Below are 15,708 nucleotides of genomic sequence, written 5' to 3'. Positions count from 1 at the left end.
GGTACCGGAAATGCGCATTTTGTTGCTCCTCTTATGCGACTTGGCCCGACTTAGCTCGACTGACGCTACGCTGACGCTTGCAGAAAACTACGTTAAGTACGATTCGTGGTAACAAGTGACGGCGAGAGCGATGCGACACCTGTCCACCTCTTATCGAGGCACCTAACTGTGGTCAACAAAGCTGGAGGACTGCAAGACTTTGCCACGGGGGTTGAATGCAGCTAACCACACTGCTTAGTGTCCTAACAGCGGAGACAGGTTCAAAAAAAAAAAAAAAAAAAAAAAAAAAAAAAGATGGGTATGATTCCTGCTTAGGGTGCAGGAGGTCCCGGGTTCAAATCCCGGACGAGCCCTAGCGTTTTGTGCAAACTGATCGCACGTCAGTGGCTGAGTCAGCGCAAAAAGCTCGCCGTCAATATCAAATGAATTTCTTATTCGATGTGAGCAATTGACACTCGGGTCCGACGCGTGAAGGCGATTACGAAGGCTTCGGGTACAGATGGTAGCAGATGCATGTTAGTACGTCTTGCTTAAAGTGATGAAAAAGTGTTTCCGCCCGGGATCGAACCGGGGACCTTCTGCGTGTTAGGCAGACGTGATAACCGCTACACCACGGAAACTGCTTGTGTGCACCTTACTTCACAGACAACTTGTAGTGATGTTATGATCGTAACTAAAAAATTCAATAAATGTGGTACTTGCAAAACGAGGGGACATGCAGCAGATCCACACACGAAGTGGCTCATTGGAGGACAATACGACATAGGCAGGAAAATACTGTTCCCGCCCGGGATCGAACCGGGGACCTTCTGCGTGTGAAGCAGACGTGATAACCGCTACACTACGGAAACGACGGACCCGACGAGTCCATCCATTTTCACTCAAACTTGCCTCAGCCTTTCTATCGTCGGCGAATGCACACACGACAGATCTAATGTCAGCCTGGAACCCATCACAGCCGAGGGCTCAAGAAGTCTTCGGGGTGCTCGAGAGGGTGTCTGCCGTAGCACCCCTAACGAGATAGCGGCGTTTCGCGCAGTCGTTATTGCAAGTCATATCAGCAAAAGCAATCACTTTCTCAGCAGCAGGCAGTGCGAGCCCAGCGGCAGCTCTACATGAGGGTACCGATAGCCCAGGAGGGCCGCCCCCATCCCGCCAGCGTACACGAGACTTCCAGGGCACCCTGGACGACATCGAGGGACTGGAGTAATTGGCAATCGCCGTGTCATAGGGCTCGTTGGTCTAGGGGTATGATTCCTGCTTAGCGTGCAGAAGGTCCCGGGTTCAAATCCCGAACGAGCCCTAGCGTTTTGTGCAAACTGATCGCACGTCAGTGGCTGAGTCAGCGCAAAAAGCTCGCCGTCAATATCAAATGAACTTCTTATTCGATGTGAACAATTGACACTCTGGTCCGACGCGTTAAAAAAAAAAAAAAAAAAAAAAGTGGCTAGGGTACCTGGCTCTCACCCAGGAGGAACGGGTTCGATTCCCGGTACCGGAAATGCGCATTTTGTTGCTCCTCTTATGCGACTTGGCCCGACTTAGCTCGACTGACGCTACGCTGACGCTTGCAGAAAACTACGTTAAGTACGATTCGTGGTAACAAGTGACGGCGAGAGCGATGCGACACCTGTCCACCTCTTATCGAGGCACCTAACTGTGGTCAACAAAGCTGGAGGACTGCAAGACTTTGCCACGGGGGTTGAATGCAGCTAACCACACTGCTTAGTGTCCTAACAGCGGAGACAGGTTCAAAAAAAAAAAAAAAAAAAAAAAAAAAAAAAAAAAGATGGGTATGATTCCTGCTTAGGGTGCAGGAGGTCCCGGGTTCAAATCCCGGACGAGCCCTAGCGTTTTGTGCAAACTGATCGCACGTCAGTGGCTGAGTCAGCGCAAAAAGCTCGCCGTCAATATCAAATGAATTTCTTATTCGATGTGAGCAATTGACACTCGGGTCCGACGCGTGAAGGCGATTACGAAGGCTTCGGGTACAGATGGTAGCAGATGCATGTTAGTACGTCTTGCTTAAAGTGATGAAAAAGTGTTTCCGCCCGGGATCGAACCGGGGACCTTCTGCGTGTTAGGCAGACGTGATAACCGCTACACCACGGAAACTGCTTGTGTGCACCTTACTTCACAGACAACTTGTAGTGATGTTATGATCGTAACTAAAAAATTCAATAAATGTGGTACTTGCAAAACGAGGGGACATGCAGCAGATCCACACACGAAGTGGCTCATTGGAGGACAATACGACATAGGCAGGAAAATACTGTTCCCGCCCGGGATCGAACCGGGGACCTTCTGCGTGTGAAGCAGACGTGATAACCGCTACACTACGGAAACGACGGACCCGACGAGTCCATCCATTTTCACTCAAACTTGCCTCAGCCTTTCTATCGTCGGCGAATGCACACACGACAGATCTAATGTCAGCCTGGAACCCATCACAGCCGAGGGCTCAAGAAGTCTTCGGGGTGCTCGAGAGGGTGTCTGCCGTAGCACCCCTAACGAGATAGCGGCGTTTCGCGCAGTCGTTATTGCAAGTCATATCAGCAAAAGCAATCACTTTCTCAGCAGCAGGCAGTGCGAGCCCAGCGGCAGCTCTACATGAGGGTACCGATAGCCCAGGAGGGCCGCCCCCATCCCGCCAGCGTACACGAGACTTCCAGGGCACCCTGGACGACATCGAGGGACTGGAGTAATTGGCAATCGCCGTGTCATAGGGCTCGTTGGTCTAGGGGTATGATTCCTGCTTAGCGTGCAGAAGGTCCCGGGTTCAAATCCCGAACGAGCCCTAGCGTTTTGTGCAAACTGATCGCACGTCAGTGGCTGAGTCAGCGCAAAAAGCTCGCCGTCAATATCAAATGAACTTCTTATTCGATGTGAACAATTGACACTCTGGTCCGACGCGTTAAAAAAAAAAAAAAAAAAAAAAGTGGCTAGGGTACCTGGCTCTCACCCAGGAGGAACGGGTTCGATTCCCGGTACCGGAAATGCGCATTTTGTTGCTCCTCTTATGCGACTTGGCCCGACTTAGCTCGACTGACGCTACGCTGACGCTTGCAGAAAACTACGTTAAGTACGATTCGTGGTAACAAGTGACGGCGAGAGCGATGCGACACCTGTCCACCTCTTATCGAGGCACCTAACTGTGGTCAACAAAGCTGGAGGACTGCAAGACTTTGCCACGGGGGTTGAATGCAGCTAACCACACTGCTTAGTGTCCTAACAGCGGAGACAGGTTCAAAAAAAAAAAAAAAAAAAAAAAAAAAAAAAGATGGGTATGATTCCTGCTTAGGGTGCAGGAGGTCCCGGGTTCAAATCCCGGACGAGCCCTAGCGTTTTGTGCAAACTGATCGCACGTCAGTGGCTGAGTCAGCGCAAAAAGCTCGCCGTCAATATCAAATGAATTTCTTATTCGATGTGAGCAATTGACACTCGGGTCCGACGCGTGAAGGCGATTACGAAGGCTTCGGGTACAGATGGTAGCAGATGCATGTTAGTACGTCTTGCTTAAAGTGATGAAAAAGTGTTTCCGCCCGGGATCGAACCGGGGACCTTCTGCGTGTTAGGCAGACGTGATAACCGCTACACCACGGAAACTGCTTGTGTGCACCTTACTTCACAGACAACTTGTAGTGATGTTATGATCGTAACTAAAAAATTCAATAAATGTGGTACTTGCAAAACGAGGGGACATGCAGCAGATCCACACACGAAGTGGCTCATTGGAGGACAATACGACATAGGCAGGAAAATACTGTTCCCGCCCGGGATCGAACCGGGGACCTTCTGCGTGTGAAGCAGACGTGATAACCGCTACACTACGGAAACGACGGACCCGACGAGTCCATCCATTTTCACTCAAACTTGCCTCAGCCTTTCTATCGTCGGCGAATGCACACACGACAGATCTAATGTCAGCCTGGAACCCATCACAGCCGAGGGCTCAAGAAGTCTTCGGGGTGCTCGAGAGGGTGTCTGCCGTAGCACCCCTAACGAGATAGCGGCGTTTCGCGCAGTCGTTATTGCAAGTCATATCAGCAAAAGCAATCACTTTCTCAGCAGCAGGCAGTGCGAGCCCAGCGGCAGCTCTACATGAGGGTACCGATAGCCCAGGAGGGCCGCCCCCATCCCGCCAGCGTACACGAGACTTCCAGGGCACCCTGGACGACATCGAGGGACTGGAGTAATTGGCAATCGCCGTGTCATAGGGCTCGTTGGTCTAGGGGTATGATTCCTGCTTAGCGTGCAGAAGGTCCCGGGTTCAAATCCCGAACGAGCCCTAGCGTTTTGTGCAAACTGATCGCACGTCAGTGGCTGAGTCAGCGCAAAAAGCTCGCCGTCAATATCAAATGAACTTCTTATTCGATGTGAACAATTGACACTCTGGTCCGACGCGTTAAAAAAAAAAAAAAAAAAAAAAGTGGCTAGGGTACCTGGCTCTCACCCAGGAGGAACGGGTTCGATTCCCGGTACCGGAAATGCGCATTTTGTTGCTCCTCTTATGCGACTTGGCCCGACTTAGCTCGACTGACGCTACGCTGACGCTTGCAGAAAACTACGTTAAGTACGATTCGTGGTAACAAGTGACGGCGAGAGCGATGCGACACCTGTCCACCTCTTATCGAGGCACCTAACTGTGGTCAACAAAGCTGGAGGACTGCAAGACTTTGCCACGGGGGTTGAATGCAGCTAACCACACTGCTTAGTGTCCTAACAGCGGAGACAGGTTCAAAAAAAAAAAAAAAAAAAAAAAAAAAAAAAAAAAGATGGGTATGATTCCTGCTTAGGGTGCAGGAGGTCCCGGGTTCAAATCCCGGACGAGCCCTAGCGTTTTGTGCAAACTGATCGCACGTCAGTGGCTGAGTCAGCGCAAAAAGCTCGCCGTCAATATCAAATGAATTTCTTATTCGATGTGAGCAATTGACACTCGGGTCCGACGCGTGAAGGCGATTACGAAGGCTTCGGGTACAGATGGTAGCAGATGCATGTTAGTACGTCTTGCTTAAAGTGATGAAAAAGTGTTTCCGCCCGGGATCGAACCGGGGACCTTCTGCGTGTTAGGCAGACGTGATAACCGCTACACCACGGAAACTGCTTGTGTGCACCTTACTTCACAGACAACTTGTAGTGATGTTATGATCGTAACTAAAAAATTCAATAAATGTGGTACTTGCAAAACGAGGGGACATGCAGCAGATCCACACACGAAGTGGCTCATTGGAGGACAATACGACATAGGCAGGAAAATACTGTTCCCGCCCGGGATCGAACCGGGGACCTTCTGCGTGTGAAGCAGACGTGATAACCGCTACACTACGGAAACGACGGACCCGACGAGTCCATCCATTTTCACTCAAACTTGCCTCAGCCTTTCTATCGTCGGCGAATGCACACACGACAGATCTAATGTCAGCCTGGAACCCATCACAGCCGAGGGCTCAAGAAGTCTTCGGGGTGCTCGAGAGGGTGTCTGCCGTAGCACCCCTAACGAGATAGCGGCGTTTCGCGCAGTCGTTATTGCAAGTCATATCAGCAAAAGCAATCACTTTCTCAGCAGCAGGCAGTGCGAGCCCAGCGGCAGCTCTACATGAGGGTACCGATAGCCCAGGAGGGCCGCCCCCATCCCGCCAGCGTACACGAGACTTCCAGGGCACCCTGGACGACATCGAGGGACTGGAGTAATTGGCAATCGCCGTGTCATAGGGCTCGTTGGTCTAGGGGTATGATTCCTGCTTAGCGTGCAGAAGGTCCCGGGTTCAAATCCCGAACGAGCCCTAGCGTTTTGTGCAAACTGATCGCACGTCAGTGGCTGAGTCAGCGCAAAAAGCTCGCCGTCAATATCAAATGAACTTCTTATTCGATGTGAACAATTGACACTCTGGTCCGACGCGTTAAAAAAAAAAAAAAAAAAAAAAGTGGCTAGGGTACCTGGCTCTCACCCAGGAGGAACGGGTTCGATTCCCGGTACCGGAAATGCGCATTTTGTTGCTCCTCTTATGCGACTTGGCCCGACTTAGCTCGACTGACGCTACGCTGACGCTTGCAGAAAACTACGTTAAGTACGATTCGTGGTAACAAGTGACGGCGAGAGCGATGCGACACCTGTCCACCTCTTATCGAGGCACCTAACTGTGGTCAACAAAGCTGGAGGACTGCAAGACTTTGCCACGGGGGTTGAATGCAGCTAACCACACTGCTTAGTGTCCTAACAGCGGAGACAGGTTCAAAAAAAAAAAAAAAAAAAAAAAAAAAAAAAAAAAGATGGGTATGATTCCTGCTTAGGGTGCAGGAGGTCCCGGGTTCAAATCCCGGACGAGCCCTAGCGTTTTGTGCAAACTGATCGCACGTCAGTGGCTGAGTCAGCGCAAAAAGCTCGCCGTCAATATCAAATGAATTTCTTATTCGATGTGAGCAATTGACACTCGGGTCCGACGCGTGAAGGCGATTACGAAGGCTTCGGGTACAGATGGTAGCAGATGCATGTTAGTACGTCTTGCTTAAAGTGATGAAAAAGTGTTTCCGCCCGGGATCGAACCGGGGACCTTCTGCGTGTTAGGCAGACGTGATAACCGCTACACCACGGAAACTGCTTGTGTGCACCTTACTTCACAGACAACTTGTAGTGATGTTATGATCGTAACTAAAAAATTCAATAAATGTGGTACTTGCAAAACGAGGGGACATGCAGCAGATCCACACACGAAGTGGCTCATTGGAGGACAATACGACATAGGCAGGAAAATACTGTTCCCGCCCGGGATCGAACCGGGGACCTTCTGCGTGTGAAGCAGACGTGATAACCGCTACACTACGGAAACGACGGACCCGACGAGTCCATCCATTTTCACTCAAACTTGCCTCAGCCTTTCTATCGTCGGCGAATGCACACACGACAGATCTAATGTCAGCCTGGAACCCATCACAGCCGAGGGCTCAAGAAGTCTTCGGGGTGCTCGAGAGGGTGTCTGCCGTAGCACCCCTAACGAGATAGCGGCGTTTCGCGCAGTCGTTATTGCAAGTCATATCAGCAAAAGCAATCACTTTCTCAGCAGCAGGCAGTGCGAGCCCAGCGGCAGCTCTACATGAGGGTACCGATAGCCCAGGAGGGCCGCCCCCATCCCGCCAGCGTACACGAGACTTCCAGGGCACCCTGGACGACATCGAGGGACTGGAGTAATTGGCAATCGCCGTGTCATAGGGCTCGTTGGTCTAGGGGTATGATTCCTGCTTGTGTAGAAGGTCCCGGGTTCAAATCCCGGACGAGCCCAAGTATTTTGTGCAAACTGATCGCACGTCAGTGGCTGAGTCAGCGCAAAAAGCTCGCCGTCAATATCAAAAGAACTTCTTATTCGATGTGAACAATTGACACTCTGGTCCGACGCGTTAAAAAAAAAAAAAAAAAAAAAAAAAGTGGCTAGGGTACCTGGCTCTCACCCAGGAGGAACGGGTTCGATTCCCGGTACCGGAAATGCGCATTTTGTTGCTCCTCTTATGCGACTTGGCCCGACTTAGCTCGACTGACGCTACGCTGACGCTTGCAGAAAACTACGTTAAGTACGATTCGTGGTAACAAGTGACGGCGAGAGCGATGCGACACCTGTCCACCTCTTATCGAGGCACCTAACTGTGGTCAACAAAGCTGGAGGACTGCAAGACATTGCCACGGGGGTTGAATGCAGCTAACCACACTGCTTAGTGTCCTAACAGCGGAGACAGGTTCAAAAAAAAAAAAAAAAAAAAGATGGGTATGATTCCTGCTTAGGGTGCAGGAGGTCCCGGGTTCAAATCCCGGACGAGCCCTCGCGTTTTGTGCAAACTGATCGCACGTCAGTGGCTGAGTCAGCGCAAAAAGCTCGCCGTCAATATCAAACGAATTTCTTATTCGACGTGAGCAATTGACACTCTGGTCCGACGCGTGAAGGCGATTACGAAGGTTTCGGGTACAGATGGTAGCGGATGCATGTTAGTAAGTCTTGCTTAAAGTGATGAAAAAGTGTTTCCGCCCGGGATCGAACCGGGGACCTTCTGCGTGTTTGGTAGACGTGATAACCGCTACACCACGGAAACTGCTTGTGTGCGCCGTACTTCACAGACAACTTGTAGTGATGTTGCCATCGTAACTAAAAAATTCAATAAATGTGGTACTTGCAAAACGAAGGGACATGCAGCAGATCCACACACGACGTGGCTCATTGGAGGACAATACGACACAGGCAGAATAATACTGTTCCCGCCCGGGATCGAACCGGGGACCCTCTGCGCGTGAAGCAGACGTGATAACCGCTATACTGCGGAATCGACGGACCAGAGGAGTCCATCCTTGTTCAGTCCAACTTGCCGCAGCCTTTCTCTCGTCCGCGAATGCACATACGACAGTTCTTTTGTCAGCCTGGAACCCATCACAGCCGAGGGCTCAAGAAGTCTTCGGGGTGCTCGAGAGGGTGTCTGCCGTAGCACCCCTAACGAGATAGCGGCGTTTCGCGCAGTCGTTATTGCAAGTCATATCAGCAAAAGCAATCACTTTCTCAGCAGCAGGCAGTGCGAGCCCAGCGGCAGCTCTACATGAGGGTACCGATAGCCCAGGAGGGCCGCCCCCATCCCGCCAGCGTACACGAGACTTCCAGGGCACCCTGGACGACATCGAGGGACTGGAGTAATTGGCAATCGCCGTGTCATAGGGCTCGTTGGTCTAGGGGTATGATTCCTGCTTAGCGTGCAGAAGGTCCCGGGTTCAAATCCCGAACGAGCCCTAGCGTTTTGTGCAAACTGATCGCACGTCAGTGGCTGAGTCAGCGCAAAAAGCTCGCCGTCAATATCAAATGAACTTCTTATTCGATGTGAACAATTGACACTCTGGTCCGACGCGTTAAAAAAAAAAAAAAAAAAAAAAAGTGGCTAGGGTACCTGGCTCTCACCCAGGAGGAACGGGTTCGATTCCCGGTACCGGAAATGCGCATTTTGTTGCTCCTCTTATGCGACTTGGCCCGACTTAGCTCGACTGACGCTACGCTGACGCTTGCAGAAAACTACGTTAAGTACGATTCGTGGTAACAAGTGACGGCGAGAGCGATGCGACACCTGTCCACCTCTTATCGAGGCACCTAACTGTGGTCAACAAAGCTGGAGGACTGCAAGACTTTGCCACGGGGGTTGAATGCAGCTAACCACACTGCTTAGTGTCCTAACAGCGGAGACAGGTTCAAAAAAAAAAAAAAAAAAAGATGGGTATGATTCCTGCTTAGGGTGCAGGAGGTCCCGGGTTCAAATCCCGGACGAGCCCTAGCGTTTTGTGCAAACTGATCGCACGTCAGTGGCTGAGTCAGCGCAAAAAGCTCGCCGTCAATATCAAATGAATTTCTTATTCGATGTGAGCAATTGACACTCGGGTCCGACGCGTGAAGGCGATTACGAAGGCTTCGGGTACAGATGGTAGCAGATGCATGTTAGTACGTCTTGCTTAAAGTGATGAAAAAGTGTTTCCGCCCGGGATCGAACCGGGGACCTTCTGCGTGTTAGGCAGACGTGATAACCGCTACACCACGGAAACTGCTTGTGTGCACCTTACTTCACAGACAACTTGTAGTGATGTTATGATCGTAACTAAAAAATTCAATAAATGTGGTACTTGCAAAACGAGGGGACATGCAGCAGATCCACACACGAAGTGGCTCATTGGAGGACAATACGACATAGGCAGGAAAATACTGTTCCCGCCCGGGATCGAACCGGGGACCTTCTGCGTGTGAAGCAGACGTGATAACCGCTACACTACGGAAACGACGGACCCGACGAGTCCATCCATTTTCACTCAAACTTGCCTCAGCCTTTCTATCGTCGGCGAATGCACACACGACAGATCTAATGTCAGCCTGGAACCCATCACAGCCGAGGGCTCAAGAAGTCTTCGGGGTGCTCGAGAGGGTGTCTGCCGTAGCACCCCTAACGAGATAGCGGCGTTTCGCGCAGTCGTTATTGCAAGTCATATCAGCAAAAGCAATCACTTTCTCAGCAGCAGGCAGTGCGAGCCCAGCGGCAGCTCTACATGAGGGTACCGATAGCCCAGGAGGGCCGCCCCCATCCCGCCAGCGTACACGAGACTTCCAGGGCACCCTGGACGACATCGAGGGACTGGAGTAATTGGCAATCGCCGTGTCATAGGGCTCGTTGGTCTAGGGGTATGATTCCTGCTTGTGTAGAAGGTCCCGGGTTCAAATCCCGGACGAGCCCAAGTATTTTGTGCAAACTGATCGCACGTCAGTGGCTGAGTCAGCGCAAAAAGCTCGCCGTCAATATCAAAAGAACTTCTTATTCGATGTGAACAATTGACACTCTGGTCCGACGCGTTAAAAAAAAAAAAAAAAAAAAAAAAAGTGGCTAGGGTACCTGGCTCTCACCCAGGAGGAACGGGTTCGATTCCCGGTACCGGAAATGCGCATTTTGTTGCTCCTCTTATGCGACTTGGCCCGACTTAGCTCGACTGACGCTACGCTGACGCTTGCAGAAAACTACGTTAAGTACGATTCGTGGTAACAAGTGACGGCGAGAGCGATGCGACACCTGTCCACCTCTTATCGAGGCACCTAACTGTGGTCAACAAAGCTGGAGGACTGCAAGACATTGCCACGGGGGTTGAATGCAGCTAACCACACTGCTTAGTGTCCTAACAGCGGAGACAGGTTCAAAAAAAAAAAAAAAAAAAAGATGGGTATGATTCCTGCTTAGGGTGCAGGAGGTCCCGGGTTCAAATCCCGGACGAGCCCTAGCGTTTTGTGCAAACTGATCGCACGTCAGTGGCTGAGTCAGCGCAAAAAGCTCGCCGTCAATATCAAATGAATTTCTTATTCGATGTGAGCAATTGACACTCGGGTCCGACGCGTGAAGGCGATTACGAAGGCTTCGGGTACAGATGGTAGCAGATGCATGTTAGTACGTCTTGCTTAAAGTGATGAAAAAGTGTTTCCGCCCGGGATCGAACCGGGGACCTTCTGCGTGTTAGGCAGACGTGATAACCGCTACACCACGGAAACTGCTTGTGTGCACCTTACTTCACAGACAACTTGTAGTGATGTTATGATCGTAACTAAAAAATTCAATAAATGTGGTACTTGCAAAACGAGGGGACATGCAGCAGATCCACACACGAAGTGGCTCATTGGAGGACAATACGACATAGGCAGGAAAATACTGTTCCCGCCCGGGATCGAACCGGGGACCTTCTGCGTGTGAAGCAGACGTGATAACCGCTACACTACGGAAACGACGGACCCGACGAGTCCATCCATTTTCACTCAAACTTGCCTCAGCCTTTCTATCGTCGGCGAATGCACACACGACAGATCTAATGTCAGCCTGGAACCCATCACAGCCGAGGGCTCAAGAAGTCTTCGGGGTGCTCGAGAGGGTGTCTGCCGTAGCACCCCTAACGAGATAGCGGCGTTTCGCGCAGTCGTTATTGCAAGTCATATCAGCAAAAGCAATCACTTTCTCAGCAGCAGGCAGTGCGAGCCCAGCGGCAGCTCTACATGAGGGTACCGATAGCCCAGGAGGGCCGCCCCCATCCCGCCAGCGTACACGAGACTTCCAGGGCACCCTGGACGACATCGAGGGACTGGAGTAATTGGCAATCGCCGTGTCATAGGGCTCGTTGGTCTAGGGGTATGATTCCTGCTTGTGTAGAAGGTCCCGGGTTCAAATCCCGGACGAGCCCAAGTATTTTGTGCAAACTGATCGCACGTCAGTGGCTGAGTCAGCGCAAAAAGCTCGCCGTCAATATCAAAAGAACTTCTTATTCGATGTGAACAATTGACACTCTGGTCCGACGCGTTAAAAAAAAAAAAAAAAAAAAAAAAAGTGGCTAGGGTACCTGGCTCTCACCCAGGAGGAACGGGTTCGATTCCCGGTACCGGAAATGCGCATTTTGTTGCTCCTCTTATGCGACTTGGCCCGACTTAGCTCGACTGACGCTACGCTGACGCTTGCAGAAAACTACGTTAAGTACGATTCGTGGTAACAAGTGACGGCGAGAGCGATGCGACACCTGTCCACCTCTTATCGAGGCACCTAACTGTGGTCAACAAAGCTGGAGGACTGCAAGACATTGCCACGGGGGTTGAATGCAGCTAACCACACTGCTTAGTGTCCTAACAGCGGAGACAGGTTCAAAAAAAAAAAAAAAAAAAAGATGGGTATGATTCCTGCTTAGGGTGCAGGAGGTCCCGGGTTCAAATCCCGGACGAGCCCTAGCGTTTTGTGCAAACTGATCGCACGTCAGTGGCTGAGTCAGCGCAAAAAGCTCGCCGTCAATATCAAATGAATTTCTTATTCGATGTGAGCAATTGACACTCGGGTCCGACGCGTGAAGGCGATTACGAAGGCTTCGGGTACAGATGGTAGCAGATGCATGTTAGTACGTCTTGCTTAAAGTGATGAAAAAGTGTTTCCGCCCGGGATCGAACCGGGGACCTTCTGCGTGTTAGGCAGACGTGATAACCGCTACACCACGGAAACTGCTTGTGTGCACCTTACTTCACAGACAACTTGTAGTGATGTTATGATCGTAACTAAAAAATTCAATAAATGTGGTACTTGCAAAACGAGGGGACATGCAGCAGATCCACACACGAAGTGGCTCATTGGAGGACAATACGACATAGGCAGGAAAATACTGTTCCCGCCCGGGATCGAACCGGGGACCTTCTGCGTGTGAAGCAGACGTGATAACCGCTACACTACGGAAACGACGGACCCGACGAGTCCATCCATTTTCACTCAAACTTGCCTCAGCCTTTCTATCGTCGGCGAATGCACACACGACAGATCTAATGTCAGCCTGGAACCCATCACAGCCGAGGGCTCAAGAAGTCTTCGGGGTGCTCGAGAGGGTGTCTGCCGTAGCACCCCTAACGAGATAGCGGCGTTTCGCGCAGTCGTTATTGCAAGTCATATCAGCAAAAGCAATCACTTTCTCAGCAGCAGGCAGTGCGAGCCCAGCGGCAGCTCTACATGAGGGTACCGATAGCCCAGGAGGGCCGCCCCCATCCCGCCAGCGTACACGAGACTTCCAGGGCACCCTGGACGACATCGAGGGACTGGAGTAATTGGCAATCGCCGTGTCATAGGGCTCGTTGGTCTAGGGGTATGATTCCTGCTTAGCGTGCAGAAGGTCCCGGGTTCAAATCCCGAACGAGCCCTAGCGTTTTGTGCAAACTGATCGCACGTCAGTGGCTGAGTCAGCGCAAAAAGCTCGCCGTCAATATCAAATGAACTTCTTATTCGATGTGAACAATTGACACTCTGGTCCGACGCGTTAAAAAAAAAAAAAAAAAAAAAAAGTGGCTAGGGTACCTGGCTCTCACCCAGGAGGAACGGGTTCGATTCCCGGTACCGGAAATGCGCATTTTGTTGCTCCTCTTATGCGACTTGGCCCGACTTAGCTCGACTGACGCTACGCTGACGCTTGCAGAAAACTACGTTAAGTACGATTCGTGGTAACAAGTGACGGCGAGAGCGATGCGACACCTGTCCACCTCTTATCGAGGCACCTAACTGTGGTCAACAAAGCTGGAGGACTGCAAGACTTTGCCACGGGGGTTGAATGCAGCTAACCACACTGCTTAGTGTCCTAACAGCGGAGACAGGTTCAAAAAAAAAAAAAAAAAAAAAAAAAAAAAAAAAAAAAGATGGGTATGATTCCTGCTTAGGGTGCAGGAGGTCCCGGGTTCAAATCCCGGACGAGCCCTAGCGTTTTGTGCAAACTGATCGCACGTCAGTGGCTGAGTCAGCGCAAAAAGCTCGCCGTCAATATCAAATGAATTTCTTATTCGATGTGAGCAATTGACACTCGGGTCCGACGCGTGAAGGCGATTACGAAGGCTTCGGGTACAGATGGTAGCAGATGCATGTTAGTACGTCTTGCTTAAAGTGATGAAAAAGTGTTTCCGCCCGGGATCGAACCGGGGACCTTCTGCGTGTTAGGCAGACGTGATAACCGCTACACCACGGAAACTGCTTGTGTGCACCTTACTTCACAGACAACTTGTAGTGATGTTATGATCGTAACTAAAAAATTCAATAAATGTGGTACTTGCAAAACGAGGGGACATGCAGCAGATCCACACACGAAGTGGCTCATTGGAGGACAATACGACATAGGCAGGAAAATACTGTTCCCGCCCGGGATCGAACCGGGGACCTTCTGCGTGTGAAGCAGACGTGATAACCGCTACACTACGGAAACGACGGACCCGACGAGTCCATCCATTTTCACTCAAACTTGCCTCAGCCTTTCTATCGTCGGCGAATGCACACACGACAGATCTAATGTCAGCCTGGAACCCATCACAGCCGAGGCTCAAGAAGTCTTCGGGGTGCTCGAGAGGGTGTCTGCCGTAGCACCCCTAACGAGATAGCGGCGTTTCGCGCAGTCGTTATTGCAAGTCATATCAGCAAAAGCAATCACTTTCTCAGCAGCAGCAGTGCGAGCCCAGCGGCAGCTCTACATGAGGGTACCGATAGCCCAGGAGGGCCGCCCCCATCCCGCCAGCGTACACGAGACTTCCAGGGCACCCTGGACGACATCGAGGGACTGGAGTAATTGGCAATCGCCGTGTCATAGGGCTCGTTGGTCTAGGGGTATGATTCCTGCTTGTGTAGAAGGTCCCGGGTTCAAATCCCGGACGAGCCCAAGTATTTTGTGCAAACTGATCGCACGTCAGTGGCTGAGTCAGCGCAAAAAGCTCGCCGTCAATATCAAAAGAACTTCTTATTCGATGTGAACAATTGACACTCTGGTCCGACGCGTTAAAAAAAAAAAAAAAAAAAAAAAAAAGTGGCTAGGGTACCTGGCTCTCACCCAGGAGGAACGGGTTCGATTCCCGGTACCGAAATGCGCATTTTGTTGCTCCTCTTATGCGACTTGGCCCGACTTAGCTCGACTGACGCTACGCTGACGCTTGCAGAAAACTACGTTAAGTACGATTCGTGGTAACAAGTGACGGCGAGAGCGATGCGACACCTGTCCACCTCTTATCGAGGCACCTAACTGTGGTCAACAAAGCTGGAGGACTGCAAGACATTGCCACGGGGGTTGAATGCAGCTAACCACACTGCTTAGTGTCCTAACAGCGGAGACAGGTTCAAAAAAAAAAAAAAAAAAAAAGATGGGTATGATTCCTGCTTAGGGTGCAGGAGGTCCCGGGTTCAAATCCCGGACGAGCCCTCGCGTTTTGTGCAAACTGATCGCACGTCAGTGGCTGAGTCAGCGCAAAAAGCTCGCCGTCAATATCAAACGAATTTCTTATTCGACGTGAGCAATTGACACTCTGGTCCGACGCGTGAAGGCGATTACGAAGGTTTCGGGTACAGATGGTAGCGGATGCATGTTAGTAAGTCTTGCTTAAAGTGATGAAAAAGTGTTTCCGCCCGGGATCGAACCGGGGACCTTCTGCGTGTTTGGTAGACGTGATAACCGCTACACCACGGAAACTGCTTGTGTGCGCCGTACTTCACAGACAACTTGTAGTGATGTTGCCATCGTAACTAAAAAATTCAATAAATGTGGTACTTGCAAAACGAAGGGACATGCAGCAGATCCACACACGACGTGGCTCATTGGAGGACAATACGACACAGGCAGAATAATACTGTTCCCGCCCGGGATCGAACCGGGGACCCTCTGCGCGTGAAGCAGACGTGATAACC

At 51.0% G+C, this 15,708-nt stretch overlaps 26 non-coding genes across 26 annotated transcripts; 6 read left to right on the top strand and 20 right to left on the bottom strand.

The window, feature by feature from the left end:
- Positions 1 to 547: 547 nt before the first annotated feature.
- On the bottom strand, positions 548 to 620 carry Trnav-aac. Its single transcript has one exon. It is a non-coding gene; the product is annotated as a tRNA-Val (tRNA).
- A 158-nt stretch (positions 621 to 778) lies between these two features.
- On the bottom strand, positions 779 to 851 carry Trnav-cac. The gene has a single exon. It is a non-coding gene; the product is annotated as a tRNA-Val (tRNA).
- A 380-nt stretch (positions 852 to 1,231) lies between these two features.
- On the top strand, positions 1,232 to 1,303 carry Trnaa-agc. Its single transcript has one exon. It is a non-coding gene; the product is annotated as a tRNA-Ala (tRNA).
- A 739-nt stretch (positions 1,304 to 2,042) lies between these two features.
- On the bottom strand, positions 2,043 to 2,115 carry Trnav-aac. The gene has a single exon. It is a non-coding gene; the product is annotated as a tRNA-Val (tRNA).
- A 158-nt stretch (positions 2,116 to 2,273) lies between these two features.
- On the bottom strand, positions 2,274 to 2,346 carry Trnav-cac. Its single transcript has one exon. It is a non-coding gene; the product is annotated as a tRNA-Val (tRNA).
- A 380-nt stretch (positions 2,347 to 2,726) lies between these two features.
- On the top strand, positions 2,727 to 2,798 carry Trnaa-agc. Its single transcript has one exon. It is a non-coding gene; the product is annotated as a tRNA-Ala (tRNA).
- A 735-nt stretch (positions 2,799 to 3,533) lies between these two features.
- Trnav-aac lies at positions 3,534 to 3,606 on the bottom strand. Its single transcript has one exon. It is a non-coding gene; the product is annotated as a tRNA-Val (tRNA).
- Positions 3,607 to 3,764: 158 nt separating this feature from the next.
- Trnav-cac lies at positions 3,765 to 3,837 on the bottom strand. Its single transcript has one exon. It is a non-coding gene; the product is annotated as a tRNA-Val (tRNA).
- A 380-nt stretch (positions 3,838 to 4,217) lies between these two features.
- Positions 4,218 to 4,289, top strand: Trnaa-agc. The gene has a single exon. It is a non-coding gene; the product is annotated as a tRNA-Ala (tRNA).
- Positions 4,290 to 5,028: 739 nt separating this feature from the next.
- On the bottom strand, positions 5,029 to 5,101 carry Trnav-aac. The gene has a single exon. It is a non-coding gene; the product is annotated as a tRNA-Val (tRNA).
- A 158-nt stretch (positions 5,102 to 5,259) lies between these two features.
- Trnav-cac lies at positions 5,260 to 5,332 on the bottom strand. The gene has a single exon. It is a non-coding gene; the product is annotated as a tRNA-Val (tRNA).
- Positions 5,333 to 5,712: 380 nt separating this feature from the next.
- Positions 5,713 to 5,784, top strand: Trnaa-agc. The gene has a single exon. It is a non-coding gene; the product is annotated as a tRNA-Ala (tRNA).
- A 739-nt stretch (positions 5,785 to 6,523) lies between these two features.
- On the bottom strand, positions 6,524 to 6,596 carry Trnav-aac. Its single transcript has one exon. It is a non-coding gene; the product is annotated as a tRNA-Val (tRNA).
- Positions 6,597 to 6,754: 158 nt separating this feature from the next.
- Trnav-cac lies at positions 6,755 to 6,827 on the bottom strand. Its single transcript has one exon. It is a non-coding gene; the product is annotated as a tRNA-Val (tRNA).
- Positions 6,828 to 8,003: 1,176 nt separating this feature from the next.
- Positions 8,004 to 8,076, bottom strand: Trnav-aac. The gene has a single exon. It is a non-coding gene; the product is annotated as a tRNA-Val (tRNA).
- Positions 8,077 to 8,687: 611 nt separating this feature from the next.
- Positions 8,688 to 8,759, top strand: Trnaa-agc. The gene has a single exon. It is a non-coding gene; the product is annotated as a tRNA-Ala (tRNA).
- Positions 8,760 to 9,483: 724 nt separating this feature from the next.
- On the bottom strand, positions 9,484 to 9,556 carry Trnav-aac. Its single transcript has one exon. It is a non-coding gene; the product is annotated as a tRNA-Val (tRNA).
- A 158-nt stretch (positions 9,557 to 9,714) lies between these two features.
- On the bottom strand, positions 9,715 to 9,787 carry Trnav-cac. Its single transcript has one exon. It is a non-coding gene; the product is annotated as a tRNA-Val (tRNA).
- Positions 9,788 to 10,963: 1,176 nt separating this feature from the next.
- Trnav-aac lies at positions 10,964 to 11,036 on the bottom strand. Its single transcript has one exon. It is a non-coding gene; the product is annotated as a tRNA-Val (tRNA).
- Positions 11,037 to 11,194: 158 nt separating this feature from the next.
- Positions 11,195 to 11,267, bottom strand: Trnav-cac. The gene has a single exon. It is a non-coding gene; the product is annotated as a tRNA-Val (tRNA).
- Positions 11,268 to 12,443: 1,176 nt separating this feature from the next.
- On the bottom strand, positions 12,444 to 12,516 carry Trnav-aac. Its single transcript has one exon. It is a non-coding gene; the product is annotated as a tRNA-Val (tRNA).
- Positions 12,517 to 12,674: 158 nt separating this feature from the next.
- Positions 12,675 to 12,747, bottom strand: Trnav-cac. The gene has a single exon. It is a non-coding gene; the product is annotated as a tRNA-Val (tRNA).
- Positions 12,748 to 13,127: 380 nt separating this feature from the next.
- On the top strand, positions 13,128 to 13,199 carry Trnaa-agc. Its single transcript has one exon. It is a non-coding gene; the product is annotated as a tRNA-Ala (tRNA).
- Positions 13,200 to 13,941: 742 nt separating this feature from the next.
- Trnav-aac lies at positions 13,942 to 14,014 on the bottom strand. Its single transcript has one exon. It is a non-coding gene; the product is annotated as a tRNA-Val (tRNA).
- A 158-nt stretch (positions 14,015 to 14,172) lies between these two features.
- Positions 14,173 to 14,245, bottom strand: Trnav-cac. Its single transcript has one exon. It is a non-coding gene; the product is annotated as a tRNA-Val (tRNA).
- Positions 14,246 to 15,420: 1,175 nt separating this feature from the next.
- Trnav-aac lies at positions 15,421 to 15,493 on the bottom strand. Its single transcript has one exon. It is a non-coding gene; the product is annotated as a tRNA-Val (tRNA).
- Positions 15,494 to 15,708: the final 215 nt, after the last annotated feature.

This window comes from Schistocerca piceifrons, unplaced genomic scaffold, assembly GCF_021461385.2.
Source record: "Schistocerca piceifrons isolate TAMUIC-IGC-003096 unplaced genomic scaffold, iqSchPice1.1 HiC_scaffold_600, whole genome shotgun sequence".
NCBI classification, from domain to species: domain Eukaryota; kingdom Metazoa; phylum Arthropoda; class Insecta; order Orthoptera; family Acrididae; genus Schistocerca; species Schistocerca piceifrons.
The sequence above is the reverse complement of the archived record's forward strand: the minus strand, read 5'-3'. Positions and strand labels throughout refer to the sequence as shown.